This window comes from Spermophilus citellus (assembly GCF_964194105.1).
Source record: "Spermophilus citellus genome assembly, chromosome: 12".
In the NCBI taxonomy this organism is placed as follows: Eukaryota; Metazoa; Chordata; class Mammalia; order Rodentia; family Sciuridae; genus Spermophilus; species Spermophilus citellus.
Genome location: NC_138198.1, coordinates 118,491,525 through 118,506,088, shown reverse-complemented (window position 1 = coordinate 118,506,088; position 14,564 = coordinate 118,491,525).

Below are 14,564 nucleotides of genomic sequence, written 5' to 3'. Positions count from 1 at the left end.
GAAGGAGGGAAGGATTAAAAATGTTTTTAGGGACTTCAGGAAAGGATGGAGATATATGAAGGAAAAAAGAAAGGAAAAGGCACGGAAATGACTCAAATGGGAGCCATAAATGATTGAATACCTTCTTGAGGTCTATCTGGAGCTAAGTGTGAATTAGGGGAGGGAAAGAGAGAAAAAGAGTCAGATCCTACAGAGGAGCCTCTGATTCCAGCTGTGTTGAGATCTAATCTAAAGACAGACCACTGGACGTGATGGAGAAGGGAAGTGCCTTGTACAAAGCGGCATTTTCAAAACTATCTGGAAGAGGAAGAATTCCAAGGGTGGGAGACTTACTAGGAGATCAGAGGAGCGACCCAGCTAGCTAGTAGGTCACTGGGAGAAGGAGCAGAGTCAGCCAAAAGGGCTGTTGCATGAAATTTTATGTACCATTCTAAATAAATAAGATTAAGTTTCCCCAAGTATTGTGGGCTACCTGCCACATTGTAGGTCAGATCACTTTTAGGGAAACTGAGACTAGTGACACAGGAAGTCTCTTGTCTTTACTTTCCAATTAATTTCCTAGGAAAAAAACTGCTGAGATAATGATAAGAGAAGAAAGGATATAAAATTACTTTTGCAGCATGACCTCAGCAACACAGTCCCTTGTCTTTATTTTCCGTTTCCTAGGAAAAAGTGAATGAGATAATGTTAAGAGAAGAAAGGGTATAAAATTATATTTGCAGTGTGACCTCAGCTATGTAAATAAAACAGAAGCATAAATATGACGTGAGAGAAATACATCAAAATGTAAGCAGTGTTTATCTCTGGGTGGTGATTTTATAGACATTGCGCTGGCCACAGAGGCGTACACCTGAATCCTACAGCTTGGGAAGCTGAGGCAGGAGGATTCAAGTTTGAGGGCAGGCTGGACAAATTACCGAGAACTTGTGTTAAAATTTAAAAAATAAATAAAAAGAACTGGGGACATAGCTCAGAGGAGAGTGCCCCTTGATTCAATCCCTAGTACTAAGGGGGGTGGGAAAGTGTCCCCACACATTCTCTAATGGATATGCATTACTTTTAAAATCAGAAATGCATTATCAAAGTATATTTTGATAATATATTATCAAAGTGTCATGTTTTGAAATCCAAATAGGATACATTTACCAGTCAAAAAGGAAGGGCATAAACCAGGTGTGGTAGCACATGCCTGTGATCCCAGTGACTCAGGGCACTTGAAGTAGGAGGATCCCAAGTTCAAGGCCAGCCTGGGCAATTTATCAAGACCCTTTCTCAAAATAAAAAAGGTTGGTGGTAAAGCACTGCTGGGTTCAATCCCCAGTACCACAAAAAAAAAAAAAAAAAAAAAAATAGAAGTATATAAATTCCATACAATAACCTTATTTTATTGATGACTTTCAGTTAAATATATTGAAATGCTGTTAATTTAGAACAAAGATCATCAATACTAATTAGCTTTAGTATTTATATAGCATGGTTTGTTCTGGAAATTTAAGAAGCTCTTGCTGGAAGCTGGAATAGGCTAAGCAGTTGCATCTATGCTGTGAATTTGGGGATGTCTTGGCTAAAACATCCTCTCCTTAAAATATCTTGATCAGAGCAGAAACATCTACTTTTACATTACCAGTGAAACTTAGCATGTTCATGGCTCTGGGAGAAATGTTTCATGAATCTAAATTCCTCCAGTGAGGGCTTGGGTGGGGGAGAAATGGTCAGGAAAGGAGTTTCGGGGCATGTGAAGAGAATAAGAAAAAGAATGAGAAGGCTTTGAATGCGGGTGAGCCCAGGCCACAGAGAGGGAACATCCCAAAATCAGAAAGCATGTCTCATAGGTTTTAAGATAGACATAGCCCTAGGTCACCCATGAGTGTGAGAAAGTATGTGTGAGAAACAAGCTTCATTAGGGAGTATAACACCTCTGACGGAGTTATTTATCCTGTTACCAAGTGATAACTCCAACACAGAAGCTGTGGTAAGCTGTGGGAACAAAGATCCAGTATTCATATGACTCAGCTATTTGAAGAAAGCCAATAAAGTTCCTGACTTGTCAGATCCAAAACATGCCAAGAGAGACCACCATTTCCAGAGCAGCCTTAGCACACCATATGGATCACTCATTCACTACACCACGTGGAACTGGGTGCTTACCACCACGTGTTTCCTTAAGGGTCTGACGATATGGTGTGAGACTCAGTCCTAACCGCATGCCTCACTCCATTGTCTTTGTGGATTGTTTATGGATAAGCGAATAATTTATATCAGTTAATTAACAAATCCTAATTTAATCTCTGTTCCATCTAGCATGTTTCAAGTTCCTTCCATTATGCTTAGAAAAAGTAGCACATTTCATGTTAAAAGCAGCACTTTTGATGTTAACTTTCATAAAACATACTCAGAAGATAAATACATAATCAAATAAGGCCAGGATACAGTCCAAATACAGATGTCAATTATTTTTGTTTGACCCTTTGTGGCTTTCTGCCTCTCTTTTTATGAAGGGGGTAGATAAAAGAACTGACTATTCAATATTTGCTTCTGAAATAGAAACATGACACACACACACAGATTTTGGATTTGGTCCTCTATAGACTCACTGGGGGAATCCCTCGATTTCTAGGAAGGAAATGTCAAAGAGAAATTTTAATGAATTGTGAGGCAGTCATGCATTTTATCTTAGGGTTGGACCAGAGAATTTGCATCTCCTTGCACTCACTACAGCCTTATTTAGTCTTGAGTAAAAACGAGGAGGGAGAATAAATGATTACTCAGCTCTTCCCCTATTGATTAGTCACCGTGCACTAAGTACACAGGCAGCAAGATGAGTGCGATGGAGGAAGAAAGGAAAGGCTCGGCAAACACTCTGCTGCTCTCTCCCCAGTCTTGACGTCGCCCGCCATCTTGAAACTCCTCCGAGGAGTCTCCACTTACAATCCCAGGCTGCTCCAGTTCCCACTGTCCCAAGCTGGATACATTATGTACCCAGCCTTTTCACAGGCCTATTTCTCCTTATGCGTTTCCCATCCATCAATGAGTCACCTAGGCTAAAATCAAAGTGACTTACTTGATAGGTGGAGACAGGAGGAACACAAGTTCAAAGACAGCCTGGGCCTCAAAAATCAAAATAAAAAAGGTGGGGGCTGAGGCTATAGTTTAGTGTAAAGCATTTCCTGGGTTCAACCCAGTACTGAAAAATGAAATGAAATGATGTACTAAAATTGAAGCAACAACCTTCACAATTTTTAATCCATTTTTACATCTACTCTTTATTTATCAAGTCCCACTGCTTTTTATTTCAAATATGTTTTGAGTCAGTGTACTTCTATTTTGTGTCTAACATTATTTCCCTGGCCCTAGTCTTCATCATCTTTGGCATAGTCTACAGGTCTCTAGAGTGTTGGCCCTTAGTGCATAAATTCGATTTATTCACAGTGCAAATCTAACACAGCTCTGACTTATTAGTATCCTTTAATATGTCATAATTAAATACAAGATGAAGGCTAAATTGGGTTCATTTGAGTCCAAGGCAATCTGTGAGCTGGCCTTTCTCCAATTTCATTAAATATTCCAGATAATCTAAAGTTTATATCATAATATCTGGTACATAGGAGACACTCAAAAATTGTTAGCCTTAATGATCACTATTACTTTTACCTATATTAATATACTTAGAAAAATGTATCCAAGTTTTAAAAATATATTTATTTATTAATTTATTTTTTTATGTGGTGCTGAGGATCAAACCAGTACCTCACACATACTAGGTAAGTGCTCTGCCCTTGAGCTACAGACCCAACCCTTAAGTTTTACTTTTACCTGTTTATTTCTTCGTTTCTTCTATAAGGAGCTGTATATTTCATGTTTTTTTAAATCTTTATTTTATTTATTTTTTTGTGGTGCTGAGGATGGAACCCAGTGTCTCATACATGTGAGGCAAGCGCTCTGCCACTGAGCTACAATCCCAGTCCCCATATTTCATGTTTTATGCCCAAAGACTTTAACACACCACATGCTCACTGGGCACGCCTGCTTAATTTATTTTGAAGTAAACTGAAAACAAATTTTTGTATCCCAGTTTTGATGCTCCCTCACACTACTGAGAGAGTCTCACAGCATGGCCTTCCTGCTCATCCCCTTTGCTATGAGGATAGAGGAATCTCTTCTTAGGACATGAAGCAATTAAGGATGGATCCCATAAACTAGCTGTGAGGGGAATGTTGAGATCTTGAGTCCGGAAGGCTTGGGGAACATCAGGGGCTGGTTCTGGGGTAGGACTTCCTCCTCAAAGGAACAAAAGTCTTAACTGTTGCTTGCTGCAATGGGCATGAGGGCCTCAGGCTGCAGCTGGGGACTCCAAGCAGAATAAGCAGAGAGCAAGTCCTGAGGAAGGAGGCAGAGATGTTGACGGCAAGGGTCAAAGGCTCCTGAGGAGCTGTCACTGGGAGGAAGGCTCTTCCATGTGCCTTAATTTTCTAAGTTCTGTATTGAACATGTGGCTACAAACAGAAGTAAATAAATATTTTATGGGAAAAGAAAGTTTAAAATGCTGCTAAACATCAGGTTCCAGGTAATAGATTACATAGGATTTGTAAGATCATTAGCCTCAAAGAAAGAAATAGTGCAGATGATTTATTGGCTTGGCATTGAAGTGACTAGCTAATGAGATCGTGCAAAGATCAGAACATCTCAGATTCCAATCAGGTCAGGACTTGTGACAACTTTTTCTTTTTTTCTTTTTAGCTGGTTCTGGATACTTAATCTCCCTTCAAAGCTCTTGTTTACTTGAAGTCTGAATCAAAGGAATGAATATCCCCAATGTGAATTATTTCTCGGGGATATTTGCTCTCAGCATCTTGGAACCCTGTTTCAACCCTATTTCTGGGCGATTTCACTATCCACACCCATATGCCTATTGCCTTGTGAAAGTGCTGCTCCCTCTTTTCACAAGCAGGCAAGGCACTTTACTGATATGATAGTTCAGCATTTTTGCAGCAGTGACTTTGTGTTCAATGTCTCTTTGACTCATTAGAAATTACTACACATTGTATTAGTCTCACCTATCTTCAAGCAGTGTTAAGAACACCAAATGAGGGGGGAAATGGGGAATAATCAAAAATTAACTTCAGATGGGATGTAGATTTCTCCAGTGCTCACGTCTGTACATTTCTTTGTGACCATCTCTTTGTGACCATCTCTTTGAGTCATGGATGCCTTACCACACTAACCCCACAATGAATTCCTATTGTCCTTGATGTGAGTGCGATAAAACCCACTTAAATATTTTTTTTCCAGAAGACTTCAGCATCAGTGAAGAACCTCTGGTCATCACATTTTTGTAATGAAATGTCATGGTCCCTTCCCCTGTGTCTGTGACTTAAATTGAAATAGCATTGCCCAATTTCTAAGATGGCATCATAATACTGAAGTAAGATCCTCTTTCTTCTTATCATATTGATAACAGAAAGATAAGCATGCATACTGGATTTCCAAAATTTTGATATAGATTTTTAAAATATAACAATGATCATGAGTTCCAGAAGCTCTGGATAAAATAATAGAGTAGGACAGATTTGAAAAGAGTCCTACCCTACATATGTAAAACTGAAGCATTATTGTTATAAATTAAACAATGTAGGTGCAGTGTTAATTAGAATATTTAATCATAATAAGCATTTGATATTATTACTTGTTAACATTATAAACATATTTCTGGTAGTTACTTCCACTAGAGTGTTACCCTGACATCTGGTAATAACCATATGCAGTCTCAGGGAGATCACTTCAGTTCTTTGAATTTCCATTCTTTCCATTGTAATGGACCCCTATAATTTATTAAAGACTCCAATGTGCATTATCTTATTTAATCTTCCCAACAATTATTTGAGTAAGATAAATGAATGTTTTACAGCTGAGAAAACAGATAGTCAAAGGATTTGGCTCATTAGTAATGAATGGTGAAGGATCAAATTAAATCCACCTGCTTGAGGCCAACACTGTTTTCACTGACAATACCTCTGATGCTCTTTCCAGTTTAGAAAGGGATGCTTCTGTTTCTGTCGTTGCTCAAGGAATGGTTAGAACCTCAAGAACAGAAAGAACCATACTCCTGATTTTCCCAGACCCTAGCAATGGAATTAACAAGTGGCAGGCCTCAAAACATGTGCTAAGCTGAATCTTCCCCTGAATTTGCTGCCTCAGCCAAATCATTGTTCAACATCCCATCCCCACTATTATGGAAGAGCTTACTCTAGATGAGGGAACTGCCAGAAAGGAGGGGTAACTCTTTAACTGGTTTCTCAAAATACCTCATCTACAAAGAGAAAAGACTACAATTAAGACAGAGTTGTAAGTGGAAAAGACGTAGCAGTCAATCATTTCTGAGAGACAGAACAGGTGTTTGGTATACATAGGAAGGCCAGTGAACTTGCTTTTATCTGTGCTTGGACAAGATTATGAAATGCACTTAGTCTTTGCAGCCATAAGGTCTCTGTCACCCTTCCTCTACTCTGCCCTGTAGTAGGTTGGCAGGCAGATATCAAAAAGTCAGTGTGGCTAAGTCCAATACAATTTTACAAAAAACAGGAGAGGGATTACATGCTGTAGTTTGCTGGCTCCTCCTTCAGGGAAAATTAACATATGCACAAAAAATGCAGAATTTTCTCCAGGCTATACACAAAACAACCAATTTTTGTTTGCTCATTATTTTGATTGAACCCAGGACCCAGGCATGCCAGGCAAGCACTCTACCACTGAACTACATCCCAGTCCTGGTAAACTGTGTATTACAGTTATGTAGTGTTCTGGATATTGATTATTGCATTTTCTAATGTTTCTACTAAGATTCAGCTGAGTTATTTCTTATAGGTATAGTTAATATCCATTTTTTTAGTTTTAATTGGACACAATACCTTTATTTTATTTATTTATTTTATGTGGTGCTGAGGATCCAACCCAGAGCCTCCCATGTGCTATGCATGTGCTCTACCGCTGAGCCACTACCCCAGCCCATAGTTCATATCTTCACTGATATTCTATTGGATGAACTAAAGTATCACAATGCATTTGCCCATGCTCCTGTCTATGTATACTTAGGTTTTTTCTAACTTTCATTTTCAGATATGGTTTTTTCAAATATATATTCCCACCAACAATATAGAAAGACATCCCTAATATATACCTTGCCAGCACTTGATACTGTCAAATTTCTTAGTTTTTAAGAATATAGTACATATAAAATGATTTCTCATAATCTGCTTTTCCCTGACTACTGAAAAGATCTAACATCCTTCCACACTGTATAGTGATGTGGATTTCCTTTTCCGTGAAATGTTTATTTGGATATGTGAATACTCATTCACACAGTTTATTTCTGAGAAGCTGTAGAGAAATAGAGACCCTGAAACAGTTCTTCAGAAACAAAAAGGAATCCGCCTACGGGTTTATTCTAATCTCCTATGTCTCATGTGTCCAGGTTTATTCTGCAGTAACTAATCTTTCCACGCTTGCTTCTGCCTTTCATTTCCCAGCCCCTTTGTGTAGCTGTTGGTAGGAGCATCTCTTACTGGAAAACTATTTCCATGTCCTTCTTGCATCTTAGATGTGTGCTGTCAGTGTCTGTGGACACTTGTCGGTGGACTCACATTTTAGAACAGAGCACCAGAAAGCCATTTGCAAGTTCTTCTTGGAAGAGAGCCTAGGAGGATGGGTGAAAAGTTTTAATGAAGAATGACCTAGCTGGGCTGGTTCTTGGGGGTGACTGCAATCCAACCTTTGGCTCCAACCTCTGAAACACCTGCAAAGAGGCTTATGATCTTTTCCCCAAATGATAATAGCTGTTAAATTTCTAGGGCCCTACAGGGTTTATAAAATCAGAACTTAAACTTCTACTTCCCCCTCCTTTTTCATTGTGGCATCCCTGATCTTATCTATGTCTGGTAGACTGTCATCCAAAGGTTTACTCTGTCTTACTCTTTGCAAGGAATCAACCTTTAGTCACCTGCCTTCTTGGTGGGGTGGGGGCAGGATGCTGACTGTGTGTGCAGCCTTGGAGGGAACCTGAGAGTCCAGCTGCTTCCCCAACTGACCACCAACCTTTCTAATTTCTACTTGTTCTCCATCCTCCATTCCTAAACTGCCAAGTCCAGATTCTTCAACTTTAGAGATGTTCTATAAGGAAATTAGGTTGAATCTCGTCTTTGCCATAGCTCACTTTCTAAGCTTCAACCTTCTTAGTTCCGATAAGTCCATCACCTCTCATCATAATGGATCTAATTTTCAGCATCCGGAAAGTTAAGTGTTATACTCTCTTCAATTCCCTTTCTCTTCCTGAGATAATGTTGTAAAATAAGAGCGATAAGAATAAGAAAATTTCATTATGCTCTTGTGTAATTTTAGGAGGAACCCAGAGTTTGATGAGTGTGTTCAATCTGTCATCTTTAATCAGATGGTTATAAAAATTCCTCACAGCAGTCCTCACAAGATAATGATATTCCTGCTCACTGACTGGCCATGTCGTGACTAATGTCTGGAATTTTCAACATTGTAGAAGACATTTTTGTACAGTTGGGGACCTTTTGGTAACCAAAGTATCTTACCCCAGAGGTTTCCGTTCATATATGAGTTGTGTCATGACTTCTTATGATGCATATCTGAATCAAATGATTTACCTGTGACTTTTCATAATGTTTCTCAAGCTCAAATTGTAGGGTCAACTCTGAATCTTGCCTTCATGATATTTTCCTCTTCTATGCCTATGCCCGGTGCCTTCCTCCACAGTCTCTCTCTCTCTCTCCAGACCCCTCACCCACCACTCACTACCCCAAAAGACTTCAGTGCCCAGTAAACGAATGGACACTGCAGAATCTGGGAATATGAGATCTGTAAACCCAGGCTGATAGCCCTGTGGAGGAAAGTGGGCCCACCCTGCTTTCGGGAGGTAATGTGTTCTTTCTTTAGTTCCACCCTCTGGGCCCAGGGGTCTGCACTGACACCTCCCAAGTCCATCCCGCTGTAGCTCTTGTTTGCAAGTTCATTCTTCCTGCCAGTGTAGCAGGTCAACAAATCTTTTTTTTTTTCCTATCAAACATCTCATGGGTTAACTTCTTAAAAATTAATGTGCATGCAAACCTCCAGGAAATCATAATAGGCAGATTCTGAAAAACAAGGTCTTTGGTGAGGTCTGAGATTGTGTGATTCTAGCAAACTCCTACACGATGGGTCACTATCAACCAGCTGCTGCCAGTCTGAGGAGCACATGTTGAGTAGTTGGTTCCGGGTATGCCACTCTTCTTTTTATCCTGCCGCACAACCTCCCACACTGGAAGCTGGTAGTGGACCCTCTTGGTGCCTTGCCAACATGCTCATCCCCCAACTTCTGTCTGCTTTGCAGCTGATGGCTTGAATCCATAGCACTCACACACTTTCCACTGGGTGCTTGAGTAAAGCCTCCAGTAACAGAAGCTAGAGGTGCCTGTGAATAGTCCATCTGCCACTGTGAGCTCATAGACAATGGTTGATGGTGTGAAGGTACAAAAGCCCATTTCCTTTGTTCTGGTTTGGTGCCAACTCAGAAGTATATTACCCTTCAGAGCTGGAAGATCCATGTCTGAACTTCACCTGAAATTACACACTTCTTTAGCTTCTTCTCCATCACATTCTGCCTCCTGTTCAATCTTCTATTCTCCTTATGCCCTTCCTGGTTTCTCCTGGGGGCACTTTTTAATGAGTCACATGAATCCTTGGCATAGGGTCTGCTTTTGAGAGAACTGAACCTAAAGCATGTGGCCAAAGTGATTCTTGAGTTTAGAGGAATGTAGGAAGAGAGGGAGTATAGAAGACAAATGCCACATTCAGAAGCTGTTTACTGCTGCTTCCCAGCCCCAAGTCTAGTGCCTAACACAGAGTAAGGGATTCATCAATTTTAGCCTAATGGCAGGTTGGGTAGTGGAGTCCAATTTCTTGATAGAATTGACTTAAACCCTGATCTGATTTCTATGGCATGACCTGGGCCCTCATCAAACACCAGGCTAAGCAGAGCTGACCCATTTGCTCCTTCACCACTCAATCATCCCAATATTATTTTGGGATTGCCAGGTGGTCCAGAAGGTTCAGGCTTAATGTTCCTGGGTCCCACTTCTTTACCCATAAGATCTGTGCTCCACACATAAGCTGTAGGCACCCAGCACCTTCCCTGTGACCTGCCTTCCACTCCTGCTTCCAGGAAGGAACAGCAGGACATCTAGTCATTGCCACATCAGTTCAGAACTGCTGACCCAACGCTCCTCCCTAACATTATATTTTTCCAATTATGAAGAAAGACAGGAAGACCACTCCACACGCATACTCCATTTCCTGCCTATTTGTCATGGCAGCATATCACGCTCCTGCTGTGTCATGTGGCAACCCAATCCAGCACATATTCTTGCCCCATTTTTTGGAATTGCAGACCCAGCACAAATGAATGTGGTATGAAGTTTCATCATTGGAAGGGCAATAAGTTCATATGGAGCATTATGAAGAAAACATTCACAGCGTCATATTTTTTGTGGTTTTGTTTCCTTCAAATTATTCCATATCAAGAAATGAAAGAGAAAACAGATATGCATTATAGTCCCTATGGACACAGTGCAAAATGATAGAATTATAGATGCAATTGATATAAAAAATACACAAATATAAGATAAAAAAGTGAAACAAAAGTTTTGCTCAAGCAACAATTTTTATCTGAGGAAGCCTTGATGCATCTTATTTTGTCTTTCAAAGAGTGAAATTGATGACAAAGGACATTTTCCTGAAACTCTTTCCTATGTACTTGAGTGGCAAGGGGGTCTCTTTGATGTTTTCTGTTGCTATTTGCCTCTGGTGATTCTTCACACAGTTTTCTCTTGTTTCCTAGCTTGCCATAGCATTGGCCCACTCCAGCACATTTCTGTTTATTACTTCATGCTTTTATCACGGATTATGAAACTTCCTATGTGTAGAAATGAAAGCTGACACTTATCTTTACTTCTCATATGGTTAAGCATTTTACATACAGGGGGAAATTTTGCATGCTGTTATAATTAATAACATGGTCATCATATCTAGTTACGGTCCTTCAAATAATAAAACTTTGAATAAACCTGGATTTCCCAATAGAAACAATTGTATTTTTGACTTTTGCTTTATTGACAGCTGAAGCTATATAATGCTCTGTGAACTTGACAATGGTCCATGGAAGTTATTTTTCCACCATGAAAGGATGAATGTAAATTTAGAAACCTTGGTAATTTTGTACATGTTTTTTTTTCCTTCCGAAGTCTGAAATTAACGTTTTATGTCCTTTTCCAAAAGTTTTTATCTCTGGGTCTTTCTTTGATACCTATTTCCCCTGATCCTACCATACAGAGCCCTGAGCTCTACTGTTAACACCGACAGAAATATACAGCCTATACTGCACTTTGTTGGGATAGTCCAACAAATCAGAAATAATCAGAAAGCAATCCCCATCTTGACTTCCGTCTCTTGTAAGAAAACTGGAGGGTGTCCAGTTGGGAATCCACAATATGCTACCTCTACATCCCATTGCAAGTCTAACTCTCTCACCACCATTCCACCCACCCATCTCGGATTCTCACTCTTTGACCTCTGCTTTCCCACTCTCTGACGAGGGAGTGCCTCACCCTACACCAATGCCTCCTGCCTGCCTCCTCCCTCCTCCTTATCAGCTCTTCATTGTCAGTTGATTTTCCTTCTGGTTTGTTGTAATGTCCTCTTTGTCATATGCATTTCACAGCTTCTGTCCTCCCACAGGACAGGAGCAAAGAGAACAGAGAGACAGAGGTTTGGTGGACATCATGAACATTCATTCATTTATCAATCATTTATTAATTTAATTTATTCATTCAATGTCATAAAATAACTAATAAATTTTAATTTGATTTAAAGTGAAGATTGACATTGTCTTAATTAAAAAGTGTTATGTAACTGTCATAAATCCATCCATGAGCAAGCACTGTTCTGCAAAATATTTGCTCTCACTATTACTACCCCACCTAGTTACTGTCGAGTTGTTTCAACACGTTTTTATTCCTCACTCCCAGTTTCTGGTTTCACATCCCAGGTTTAAGAATTACTTTTAGTTAATCCTTAAGCTTTGGCAGTTCTTGTCTTTCATTTTAAGACAAGGTCATGCTAAATTGCCAAGGCTGGCATCGAACTTGTGATCCTCCTGCCTCAGCCTCCTGAGTTGCTGGGATCACAAGCTTGCAGGCATGTAACATATACCTGGCTTGAAAGCCCAATTCTAACTACTGCATCTTATGACCCCAACCAGGTTTAAATACCCCCTTTGACCTACCTGAGTAACCTATTAGTTACTTAACCAGTTATCTTTATTTGCACAATGGTCTTTAATGTGAACCATCATATAGCTTTTGCATATGGAAATTAATTGGCATAATACATAGAGTGTCTATTCAGTGTCTGGCACAAGAAGTAGCTATATAAATGCAGTCATAATCTTGAGATTCTTCATCATCACCGTAACTTGCTGCATTAATTAATTGTTAGGTGACCATCTCCTTGTTCATTTTAATCTCCTTAGAAGTTCGATGACTATATTCATTTTTGCATTTTTAGTGTACCTGAAACATGGAGTGTGGTGAACAATAAAAAAGATGACTCTTGATTAAATAGTGACTAAACTACAATAGTCAGAACTAGCAAAATCCTCAGTTAATAATTGATGGAATTACAAATCCTATTGGGAGTGTGCTTTAGGAAGAAAGCATTTTCCTTCCTACATTTCAAGTCATCTCAGCCACAGCTCCAAAAGAATGTGCCAGAATCCAGGTATTTATGTCTGTTGTGATGTCATTTAATGCCATAGCTGTTCCAGGAACATTTAGACTGTTTGCTGCCATTCCAAAACAGTGTTTAGGTAAAAATTCAAACACATAAGCTTATATCTTTAGGGACAGACTCCTAAAAATGAAATTCTTAGATTAAAGGGTAAAAACTTTAAAATAATCTCTCCAGGCCTATTTTCAAATTTCCTTTCAGAAATATTGTACAAAAATGCTTGTTTATAGCCAGTACACTGATTGATATTTTTTAAAAGTTTATTTAATAGTAAAGCACAGGATTACCTTGCTCTAATGGAATTTATTGTGTGTTAAAATGATTAGCATTTTTCAAATTTATTCATTTTTCTTTTGTAAAGTATTCTTTCATGTCCACTGAACCTTTTTTCCCCTAATGTTTTAAAATACTGATTTGTAGAAGCTCCTTTTAGGTAAAGGATAGTAACTTTTGTCTGTTGGTTTTGATGCTATTTTTCTCTCACATTCCTCTTCAAAAATATTCTGAAGTTCTACTTTGCTTTTAGATTTTTAAGTATATACATTTTCTTCCTTTTGAGATTTCATCCACTGTCATAGGAACTTCTCTCCCATACAGATAGGAAACACATGCTGACTGAAATTCTCTTTCAATAATTCAATAGTTCACTGAGCTGTTAAACTAACTGGCAACTCATTTTGGTGATTTGAGTGGTTTTGAGTAATTCTTGAAGAATTGTGGTAAAGGGGGGAATCCTAGATACTCAAAGTTGAACCACCATGGTGAACACCATCACCGGGTAGCCCTATGAGTAGACAAAGGGCGATGTCAGGCCATACTTGAATAAGGTCCTCAGGCCTAATGGCACCCGAAGAGGAGCATCTCAGGGTGGGAACACAGGTGAAGTTGGCCAGAACCATAAAGGATGTGAAATGTATCCTACTGCCGCAGTCTGGCTGGGCACAAATCACGAGCCACTCTAGCAGGAACAAACTTTATTTCTGAACTCCACCAGCACACGCCACACATGCTCACCGGGAACTCTGCCACAGGCCACGAGCTCCTCCAGGAACCACCAACCGGAAAATCCCTCCTCCGGCACCTCCCCAACCAATTCGAACTCTTCAGGAATCCCCGCGAGAGCTCAACTGGAACTCAACGGGAACTCCGGGAGAATTCAAAAGTCATCATCTTAATGGCTTGCTGGTGTCACCTCTCAACCACTACTTCTGGCAAAAATGCCATGCGTCATCCCGACTCGGCTGTGGCCCCCAACATCCTACAATGTGTTATTTGGTCTAGAGAAGAGAAGACTCACAGGAACCAGATTAGCTACCCTTAAATATTAGAGATTTTGACATGAAGAAGAAAGTATAGAACAAGGAGTCAAAGGAGAGCAAAAGAGAAGTTAGAGAAAAGCAGAATTTAGACAATTATGAAGAAGAACTTTCTAACTGTAGAATATTCTGCTTGGTCAAACCCCTTTACTGGATGCATTTAGGTATTCAAAAATGCTGATCTACCTGATCTGGCCTCATCCTGCACCTTCAAACTGACCTTCTTTTACCACATCTGATAAATATGAGCCCATAAGGGAAATAGATGCACACAGGAATCATCTGGAATGAATACACAAAAATGTTAGCAATGCATTGTATGAGCATTGGAAGATTATGATGAATTTTTATTTTCTTCTTTATAAAATTCTGAATTTTCCAAATTTTATATAGTGAACATCTATTGTTTTA